This window comes from Pteropus alecto, unplaced genomic scaffold (assembly GCF_000325575.1).
Source record: "Pteropus alecto unplaced genomic scaffold, ASM32557v1 scaffold25, whole genome shotgun sequence".
NCBI classification, from domain to species: domain Eukaryota; kingdom Metazoa; phylum Chordata; class Mammalia; order Chiroptera; family Pteropodidae; genus Pteropus; species Pteropus alecto.
In genome coordinates this window covers 22,190,864-22,202,657 of record NW_006441955.1, presented here as the reverse complement: position 1 = coordinate 22,202,657, position 11,794 = coordinate 22,190,864, and the positions used below count along the sequence as shown (strand labels likewise).

Sequence of the window (11,794 nt, the reverse complement as noted above, 5' to 3'; positions counted from 1 at the left end):
ATTTGGAGTAAGGAGAGAAGACTTTATTATATGCTCATGTTACCTGGGAGCCTGAATTTAAAAAACCTATTGAATTTCATTTGGTCTGAAATTTTGGGTATGTATTTGATCACAGAAATCCTTATTTATGTAATATCTATTAATGTCCTATTGAACTCACATAGCATATGTTTAGAAACCCCAATCTAGAATAAGCATATATTTTAATACAGGTAATCTTTTTTTGCTTAAACTAATAGACACCAAGATGATAGTGATGTGGCTTAATGGAGCAGAATTATTGCAGCTTTGAGACCAAACACATGAGTACAAATCCTGGCCGTTCCATCATTAACAGTGTTGTGTTCAATGTCATTTATCTTCTCTAATTTTTCAGTTTCTTCATCTGTTAAATAGAGATAATACTAGTTTTCAGGGTAGTTATAAGGATTAAAATGCTGGTAGTAGGTTATCCAACCATTTTGTTGCCCCTTTTTACAGAAAAAAATTCTGCAAAATTTCTATCCTTGTCTACATGCTTCTTCCTACACTCCTCTCTTAAACCCCTTCGAGTCAAGCTTTTGTCCCTACCACTCTACCAAAATTGCTTTTATCAAGGCCTCACATAAGATTCACATTTCCAGACCCACTGGTTACTTATCAGTCCCCTAATTATTTGAAGAATCTTCATCATTTAACACAGGGATCACTCTTATTCTGGGATTTTTCTTTAGTGGGCTCTAGGTCACTATTGCTTCCTGTCCTTCTCCTTGCTTACTGGATGCTCCTTAAGCTCTTTCACTGGTTTCTCTTTACCTTCTCAAAGTCTAAATGTTGGTATGTTGAAGAACTCACATTTGAGAACTGTTACCTATGCTATTTCCTAGATAATTACATCTATAACCCTATGCTATATGCTGACATCTCTCCCACTTATATATTGAGTCTCGACTACTCCCCTTAATCTCGGTCTTATATACTGAACCACCTATTTGATAATTCAATTTAGATGACTTATAAATATGTTATATTTACCACATACATAGCCACAATCTTAATTTCTCTCTCTTGAAACTGCTCTTCTCTCAGTTCTTCCAATTTCAGTAAAGGATAATGTTATTCTTCCAGTTGGCTCAGGGTAAAAAGCTTTGGAATAATTATTTACTCTCTTCTTCCTCTAGCGCTCAGGGCCAACTTCATGGATACCTGACCTGTGTAGTAAACAGAAGCTTGCCCTTAAAAGGGTCTGGTGGTTGATTTAATGCTTTGCTCTTGTCATCTCAAAATTATTAATACTTTTTTATTATTTAGAAAATACTTTATTAGTATCTGTAATGAAACCCATGTAGATAAGACCTTACATATTTAATACTGTATGTTATCCCTGTACAAATGGAAATAAAATTAAGCTTGACGTTTTTAGACTAATATGGCTATTAATTTCTGTACAGTGCCAACTCAACATGGTAGAACTGGGACACTTTTTCCAAAGTTAACAGCATGGCTAAAGATTCCAAAAATCCAAATTATATATATAGTATGCATATATTTATTTATACAAAAAGATGTTATGCACCAGTAACAGCAATAGCTTTTCCAGGTTCTATAATAATCTGAGCAAAATTATAGAGACAACCAGCACTCGCTGTTAAAAAAGAAAGTAAAAGGTAAAAACAAAAACCCAGAAAACAGCAAAGTTCTCTTACTATTGTGATATCTGGCATGATTTTTAAACTTATCTTCTCAATCATCATCTGGAAAGAAAACATTCTAGAATAAAGTCATTAAAATGGTTCTGATAAAGAAATGTCACTAATGCATATCATAAAGCAGGTACAAGAAATTTTACATCCACAGAGGTATGATGCTGTACTGTCCTACATCTGTAATAATAAAGAATACAATTAAAAGGCATTATTTGAAGCTTGATTTTACTTTTCCAGCAAAGGATCCAAAGGATGGTATGACACATCTCTGGTAAAGAAACACATCTTCTTAGGATTTCCTTTCACTGGCTGTGCTCTTTATGAACATCACCTTAAAACTGTTAAAACAAACAAAAACAAAAACCATTGGATTTATACAAAGATGACTGAATGAAGGCAAGCAAGACTCAACACAACTAAAAATTATTAATTTTTGAACAAGGGGCATTGCATCTTCACTTTCTTTCACAGTCCTGCTTATATCTAACATCTAATCTCTCTCGATTTTTCTACTACAGCTAATACCATCATTTCTTACCTGGACTAGTGCAATTACTTTTCAGCTGGTTAACCAATTTCCATTTTTGCCTTCAACAGTCTTTTTACTACATAACAGCTGGAATTATCCTTTTAAAAAGAAATCAGATTATCTACAGCCATGCCACCCTGAACATGCCCGTTCTTGTCTGATCTTGGAAGCTAAGCAGGGTCAGGCCTGGTACTTGGATGGGAGACCACCTAGGAAGACCAGGTGCTGTAGGTGTTTAAAAAAGAAAAGAAAAGAAATCATATGATGTCACTCTCTCTTAATTAAAATCCTCCGACAGTTTCCGCTATCACTCAATAAGCTTCATACTTTCTTATTTATCTTAGAAAGTCCTATATGATCTGACTTTTACCTAAGTCACTACCATTCTATCTTCTATGACTTCACTCTGTGATCCCTCCACTCCAACCACACTGGGCTCTTCCATACTCTTCTAACACGTTAGGCCCATTTTGGCTTCAGGGACTTTACTGTTCTCCCTTGCTGGAATGCTCTTTCCCAAAATATCTGCATAGCCTGCTCCCTCATTTCCTCGAAGTCGCTCCTAAAATGTTACCTTAGTGAGGCATTTCCTGACCATCCTATATAAAATACTCATTTTCCTCATCACCTCATTGTGTTCTATCTACTGTATTTTTTAATTGAAATTATTTTATTATAAAATATTTGCCACATAAAATAATAAATGTATAAATTTTGAACCATTATTATAAAATGATTATTTATGAACACACTACCCTGCTTAAGAACCAGGCACCACCAATGCTATAGAATTAAATTGCTCTTTCCTTCCCTTGTTCCTCTCCTACCCTCTGAGAAAACCAGCACCCTGGATCATCTTGCCTTTGCTTTAAAAAAATTCATTTTATTACATATATTTTTTAGTTTTGCGTAACTTTTAGGCTTTATAAGGTGCTGTTATACTAAGTCTTCTTTGACTTGCTAGTATCCTAAAAACTAAAATTGGGTTTGTAAAATAAATCTGTGTTGTTGAAGATATAGTTCATTCATTTTCACTGTTATAGACTATTTCATATCATTCCATTTTCCTACTGTGTTGTTTCATATATGTATATTTTACATATATATGGCTATTGCAATCAATGCTGCTGTGAACATTTTAATACATATATGCTGGTACATAGATACAAGGAGTTCTCTAGGCTATGTACTTAGGAGTGAAATTGTCCATGTTTAACTTGAAAAAATTCCAGATTATTTTCCAAATTCCAAATTGAATGAACTAATACACTTGAGATAGTAATATACAAAAGTTCCCATTGTTTCATATTTTTACCTACATGGTATCTTCATAATTCTTTTTTTTTTTTTCTTCTTTTTTTTTTCGTAGTGATAAAATGACATCTTATTGTTCTCTTAGTTTGGTTTCAAAGATTTCTAATGAGATTACCCTTTTAACCATATGCTTATTTGCTACTTATATTTCCTCTTTTATGAGATGCATGACAGTTAATTTGCTTATTTCTCTATTGTTTTTTTAATCTATTTATTATTGAAAGATTCTATTTTAAATAAATACTAATCTTTAATTCTTTGTTAATCATAGCTGCTTTAAATATCTTCTCCATTGTTTTGCTGCTTATATTTTTTCTTTTTTTTTTTTTTTGGTGGTGGAAAGACTTTCTTCCCCAGTTACAGCATAAAAAAACTTCTTAACACGTGTTATAGTTAATTCTCAATTTTTTATTGAAGAAAGGTTGCTTTACCTCCTCACCCATCATGATTTTGAAGGTCAGTTTTGTTTTCTTTCCCCTTAAAATGAAATTTTCTGTAGAACTCACATTGATCTTTCTTCAGACATCCTTTCTCAAAATCTGTTAATAACATATACTGGAGGCAGGGACAGAAAGTGGTATAAATGGGGCCACTACCCCTGATGGCAGAAATAAGATGTTGCACACTATTTTCAAGTTTGCCCTAATCTTCTCTGTCTTAGCTTTAGCAACATTGGCTTTGATATCTGGGGACAATATTTTACAACTTTTTGAAGTTTATGTCCTGTTTCACTTTGTCCATAGTTTTGCCTCATCATATGGACACTAAAATGTGTCCATTCTGGTGTCTTCCTCTTCTTCCATCTCAAGAATGCCTTGGCAAAGGGTCACCTGGAACCATGCCACATCATCCAATGACATTCTATCTTGGCTCTTCAACTTTTCCTGATTTTAGTTACTCATTGAGGCCTGAACTCTCCTGGAGCATCAGTCAAATATATCCTGAGCTAACTATTGGATACGGTATGTTTGTCATGAGAAGATTTACCTCTTGGTGGTATTATCCATCAAAGTGCTGGTGAGGACCTTGGGCTTCATTTTTCAAGGGCCAAGACTCCCCATCAGCCTTAGTACATACCTTGTAGCAGTTGATTAGGAGGACAGTGTCCAAAGCGGGTGAGCAATCAGGAGTAGCATGGGTCAAGGAGCAAGATGGTCACATGTGATTCTGCAGGCAGAGGGAGAAGAGCAAAGATATCACTACTAAGGAACATGCAACAAAGACCAACTCCTTGTGATTTCTTTGTAGTAATTTAACTTTTTTTAAAAAACCTGTATTGCAGTATAATTGACATATAAGGAAACAATTCATACTTAATATACATAATTTGATACATTTCTACTTATGTTTTCCTGTGAAATATGACCACAATCAAGATAATTACCCCCAAAAGTTTCTTCCTGTCCTTTTATGGACCTCTTCCACTTCCAGGCAATCGCAGATATATTTTCTGCCATTATATATTACTTTGCGCTTCCTAGAGTTTTATATAAATGGAATAATAGAGTATGTACTCTTTGTTTTAGGGAGTGGGATTCAAGGTTGTTTCACTCAGCATAATTATATTGAGATTCACCTGTAGTATGTGTTAATAATTTGTTTCTTTTTATTACTCAGCAGTATTCTATTATAGCAATATATCACAATTTGTTTATTTATTCACATATTGATACATTTGTATTATTTCCACTTTTTGCCAATTTCAAATAAAGCTGCTATTAACATTCACATACACATCTTTGTGTGGACATATGTTTTCATTTTTCTTGGGTAGACATCTAGGAGTGTAATGACTGGATTACATGGTAGATTTGTTTAACTTTATAAGACTGACAAACTGTCAAAGTGGTTATACAATTTTACATTCCAATTGGTAGTGTATGAGAGTTCCAGTTGTTCCACATTCTTGCCAAAATTTAGTATGCTCAAAATTTTTTATTTTATCTGTTTTAATAAGGTTGTAATGACATCTTAATTTGTTTTAATTTGCAATAACTAATAGTAACTAATGATGCTGAGCATTTTTTCATGTGCTTATTAGCAATACATATATCTTCTTTGGCGATGTGTCTGTTCATATCTTTGCCCATTAAAAAAAATGGATTGTGTTTTCTTATAAGTGAATTTTGAGTGGTTATATGTTGTGGATACAAGTTCTTCATTGGGTATGGGATCTGCAAATATTTTCTCCCAGTCAATGGCTTATTAGACTTTGATAAAATCTAATTTATCATTTTCTTCTTTTATGCATCAGAATTTGGTTTTGTATTTATAACATGAATTTTCATGTCAAAATTACCAATGTTTCCTTTTATGGCTAAGACTTTTTGTGTTTGATTTAAGATATAATTTTAAGTCCACGGTCATAAATATGTCTTTTTGTTTTCTTTAAAAGTTTTAAAGTTTTTAATTTAAGTTTTTAATTTTTGTGGAATCGATTTGTGTGTATGCTGTGGGATAAGGATCCCCTTTCATTTTTTTCTATATGAATACTCATTTGACTAAGATTAATTTATTGAACAGTTTATCCTTTCTTCACTGCATCTGTCTGGGTAAGCTTGGTTATGCTACAGTGACAGAGATTCAAAAGTGCCTATGGCATAACATAGTAATAGCCTACTTCTGAATTCATGCTATAGGTATGAGACAAGTCAACATGGACTCTGCTCAGTGTAGCCACTCAGGCACCCATGGTGATGGAGGCTCTGTTATGACATAAACTTTTAGAACTACTTTGATGGGGGAGAGAAAGACAAATTAATGACTAGCTTTTGAAGCTTTTTCAAAGAAGTGACATACTTGTACTAAAATTTTCATGACCAATGTAAGTCATGAGTTCACACTTACCATCAAAGGGATGAGTTTTCTTTTTACTCTTCTGAGTTTTCAAAAATACGTCCCTTTTCATCATTGCTCCCAGTTAGGAAGCAGGTTTGCATTGGCAGTGCATATAACTGATATGCCTCTCATGCTAAAAGAGATAGATAGTACAGCTTTGATATCAGTTCTTCCTTCAAATACCACTAGGCCATATAGTTGCTTTGTATCACATTTACCGGAAGCAATTCCTTCTTCCTCTGAATTCTCGTATTTACTTACCCATAGCTCTTATGACACATATCCCTTTTAATTTTGTATTTAAAAATGATATTTATTTATGTCTATCTTATAAAATTAGTATTCTCAGCATTTTTGACATTTTTGAAAACTCAAAAGAGTTGAAAGAAAACAAAACACCTATAGGTAGAGTTCTTTGAGTATGTGCTTGCAAAACATACTATAGGTATTCTTTAAAATACTCATCACTATTATAATTGCATGTTTACTGTTTGAATTTTTAAAATAAACACTGTGAAGACAAAGAGCATAGTGTCTTATTTATTGCTGTATCTTCAAGTATCCAGCAGTAAGTTTTTTAAAGAGTAGAACCTGTGCCTGATTTATCTTTTACTACTGATCACTTGCCTTCCCCCAAATCAATAAACACAGCACTTGACACAGAGTAAGCGCTCAATGAATAAATATTTATCGAATGAATATATGAATGAATAGTATTCAGTAAATCTGTTATATGAACCCCATAGTCACAAAGAGCACCTTGCTCATGGAGATTCACCTCTCTTCTGCTGCTCTTTGACCCTATCTCAGAGTAGACCAAAATTTCTACATCTCCAGCAAAAGGGTCTTTGTGACCATGACTCAGGCTCTAGATCAGAGTTTTGAGCTTGAAGCCCATCTCCACCACTTCCCAGCTGTGTAAATTCAAGAAAATCCCTTTGACTATATTTTTTCATTTTTATATTTCAAGCCTGTATTTCTTCATTTCTACAGTGGGGATAATAGTATTACTTCATATGATTGTTTTGGGAACTAAGTAAGAGTTCATTTAAAAAAGCATAAGGTAAGAGCAAGTGCTATATAAATTTTTAAAAGTTCAAAAATACAATATTCATACAAATGTATAATGGGCATGTGTCAAGATTGAACTCATTAATAAAATAAGAGAGTCAGCAAGATAATAAAACTGATTCAAAGAGTATTTGAAGAACTGAGTACTTATAGGCATTGAAGAAAGAATGTTGGAATAAGATGGCAGGTTATACACCGCACCAGTTAATGTCCTAGAGAGCATATCTATAATCCTTGAGTATACCCTTTGTCATAGATAGAAGTCATTTGAAATTTTACCAGATAAAAATCTGCAAAATAACATGAAACTTCACAGTGTTTGGCCCTTTGACCAGTAGTCAAATAATGCCACACCCACCCTGAATTTGTCAAATAGTCCTTGGAAATAAACCTGCTGGACAATGCTCAAGTATAACATTGAAAGAACATGTAATCTTTTTGCTTGATTTTTAAACTTTATATAATTTGCTTAATAATATAAACATAATGGCATAAAATACAAGATATATTAGAAGATATAATGAAGAAATAATATTTTCTCTTATGTAACAGTGTTATGCTCAATTGATATCAAGTTTTACACTCTTTACATAGAGATGAACTTTTTCTCCTTAATTCTTGAAGATCAGAGTTATGGAAAGAGGTTTTATGAAAGATATGAGATTGCTTCTGATTCCTAAAGGACAGATTGAAATCAAAAGTATAACATTAGAAAAAATATGTGGATCACTATTAGCTACAATGTGGCTTTTAGTTTTATTTTGTCTTAATTTGGCTGTCTCTTAAGTCTACAGGTTAGATTTTAGTAAAGAAAAGAGCAAAAGAGAACAGCGCTATGAGAGTCAAAGAATAAAAGAGAATTCAAAAAATGAAACAAAAACTGCACCTACCTGAAAGCGCTCAGGAGATAAAATTCATTCATTCAAGACCATGTTCCCATTCTGGCAGTGTGTCTCAGAGCTAGCGATGCTACAAAGGACTATTCAATTAGTTATCAGGTTCCATGCTGTCCACCACTCACACTTACACTACTGTATATTCTTTCTTAATAGAGGTGCTTAAACTTGATGTGGCCTGAGAAATGTGATCTGTATGAACAAAGGCAAGATTCAAAAGTCCCTTAGGAGCTTAAGCTTGGTAGATAGAACTTGCTGGTGATATTGTGAGAAAAGCAGTAAATTTGGTGTATGAAGAACTGGATACAAAAGCTGACTCTATTAGTAGCAGTGATGACACTGGGCAAGTCATTTAAATTTTCAGTGTCTTATTTTTCTCATCTGCAAAATGGGAGCAATAATATCTATGTCACAGAGAGTCACTTTCAGAATTAGATAAAAGAAGGTATCTTACCGTGTGAGTTGCTATAACAAAATAACACAGATTAGGTGGCTTATAAACAACAGAAATTAATGTATCACAGCCCTGGAGGCTGGATGTTTTGATCAGAGTGCTAGCTTGGTCAGATGAGAGCCCTTTTCCAGTCACAGACTTTTTGTATTCTCACCTGGGGAAAGCGTAGGGAACTCTTTCGGTCCTCTTTTTTAAAGGCACTAAATCTCATTCATGAGCGTGGAGCCTCTCAAAGGCCCTACCTCTTAATACCATCACCTTGGGGTTAGGTTTCCAACATATATGAATTATAAGGGGACACAAACATTCAGACCATAGCAGAAGGTATATGAAAGTACTTTGTTAATGATCATTGTAAAAGGTTATCTGCTTGTTTTCTTGATCTTGCCCTCTGCTGGTCAGGAGGTGCTTTTTCTTTAACATAGCTTCCAGAGCACGATTGAGGCTTAGAATAACCTGTCATTTTCAAGCATTCTCAAGCAGGTCTTGATGATGTTCTCTAGCTCTGTGCTCTATACTGCCTTTTATTTTAACGATCATTAAGAAGTTTCAAGCAAACTTCCTGATAAAGCTGGAACAGATTCCTGCCTGTACCTGTAGCTGTTTTATTTTAATTTATTTTTATTTTTTCAGATCAAGCTCAACACATCTGGACTATACTGGAATGTTTAGAGATATATCATTTTGTAAAAGTCTTGACAGCAGGATTTGGAGCACATGTTGCATATACTGTCACTTTTTACTTCCATCTGGTAAACAGAAGCCTAGTTGGGACTCACAGGGATAATGATTTATGCATTTGAGTTGAGACCCCATTTATAACATTCATAAAGCAAGATAGAGTTAACAGGTTATTTTATTTATTTAAATACTTTTACTCTGCCTCATTCCACAAAAGATTTGAGGAAGTTGGGTGGGAGAGTTGATTGAGAGCTAGTCTGTCTAATTTATAATGCTGTCAAAATTGTAGTAAATTATCTCTAAGTGTTGATTTAGTTGTATTCTTCCAGTAGAATTTATATGAAAGAATATATGTTATATAGTGGCTGCATCCATACAGGGAAAATTATATGAAGAATTTGTGTGTAATTCAAGATGCTAAGGACAATTCCTTTTGCTTCAATAACATCGACATATAAAATATATGTATGTAATATACACATACGTACCTATATGGTTTTTTTTAATTACCTGAATTTTATGATAATTTTGTTTGTTGTGCTCAGTATGAGCAGTTTATTGACAGGAAACTACAAGAAAAGTTTTCATCGAGCAATCCCATCAAGGATATTTTATCAGCATCCAACTGAATCATAAAGTCTGTCAGTCAGTAAATGCTTGATAAGAACTTCTAATTTCTTTATTGTCATGTATTTCTTAGGCAGATACCTTTTGGTGTAACAGTACATTCTCTTTTATGTATATAAAACCAGTCTGATGTTATATTGTATGTGTGTGTATATGTATCGCCTATATTCTAAGTAGGTTATTACATCTGCCCTTATTCATATAAACCAGAATTTTTTTTTCGCCTACTCTGTGGATATTTATCATCTCCAGAACCAGTTTTAATCAGGGAATAGTAAGATTAGAGAAAAATTGATTAAGGCCAGTTCTTTCTTACTTTTCATTATTTTAAAAGAAATTGAGGTTGGAATAGGCAGAGAAGGCAGTCATTTATTAAATACTTTTTAGGAAGTAAAACATATTTAAAATTTATTCCCCACCATTTGGGGTATATATAACATGTTAATTTCTATCTCTACTTGTATTTTTTAATGCTTCTCTTATTCTCTCCTGGCCACTATCTAGTATAGAAACTTTGATTTTTCTTAAATCAAAGCTAATCAATTTAAATAAGTTCTATCATGAGAGAATCCCATTACAAATCATAAAATAACTGAGTTATTTTTGAGTGTTTAGGCATCCATCTTTTCACCAAATATTTATGAGCTTTTACTATGTATCAGTTACTTTGATAAGGTAGAGGATTTAGCAGAGAACAAAATAGACCTAATCCCTGCCTTTATGATCTTTACAGTTTAGAGAGGGAGACAAACAGTAAATGACTGACCACAAAAACAGGTGAGTATTTAGAAGATGAGATAAGTGCAACAAAGCAAAAATATAGGCTCCTATGATGAAAAATTAAAAAAGATACTAGTTTAGAGAGAACAGCAAAAGCCTCTCTGGAATTTACAATTAAATTGAGAAAATACTGGAAGAGTGTGTTGAAGGTGTCTGTGGAATAAGAGATAGTCAATGTGTTGGAAGTGTAGTGATGGAAGTAAGTATTGGATGGAAGAATGGTACAAGGAAATCCAAGAGATAGATTCAGGTAGGTTATACTAGCACCTGAGGGTCATTGAAGAGTTTTAAAGAAATCTAAAACATAAGATTAGTATTTCTAAAAGATTCTCTGATTTTTAGTTGTGTGGAGAATAGATCACAAAAGAACAAAGTTGATGAGAGATGGGGTGTTCAGTGAGGGATATCCATTAGAAGCGAATGTATAAGACTAAGTGACAGATGATGATAATTTGGACTGGATTAATGGTAGACAGTGGAGATAAAATGAAGTGGACATATGTTATAAAGGCAGTATAAATTTACTATTAAGGTGGATAATGTGAGCCAGGTAAGACAGAATAAGTTACTAAAGAATGGCTTCTGTTTTTTACCAGATAGATTAAAAAAAAAAAAAAAAGTGAAGAATGAACAGGATGCAGATTTAACAAAACTGAGTATTAAAAAACCAGAGGTAGTAATCATTGTTCTAGAGAGGAGAGATGTAGTGAAAGATAAGCATTTAGAGTAGTAAAGGAGCAACCCTGAAGAATGACAAATCCTTAGTAAAAGTTAACAAAAATAGACCTTGAGTGACAGTCGTCATAATTTAGGAGACCAAAGGGCCTAGGCACTTGGTAAGAACCCCAGAAGCAATCACAAGAACTCTTGATTACTGACAAGTTGTTTGCCTTTGGACAAATCACTTACCTATTGACCT

The 11,794-nt window shown here is 33.5% G+C and overlaps 1 pseudogene; it reads left to right on the top strand.

Moving 5' to 3' along the window:
- Positions 1 to 2,333: 2,333 nt before the first annotated feature.
- Positions 2,334 to 2,448, top strand: LOC112485998 (annotated as a pseudogene).
- Positions 2,449 to 11,794: the final 9,346 nt, after the last annotated feature.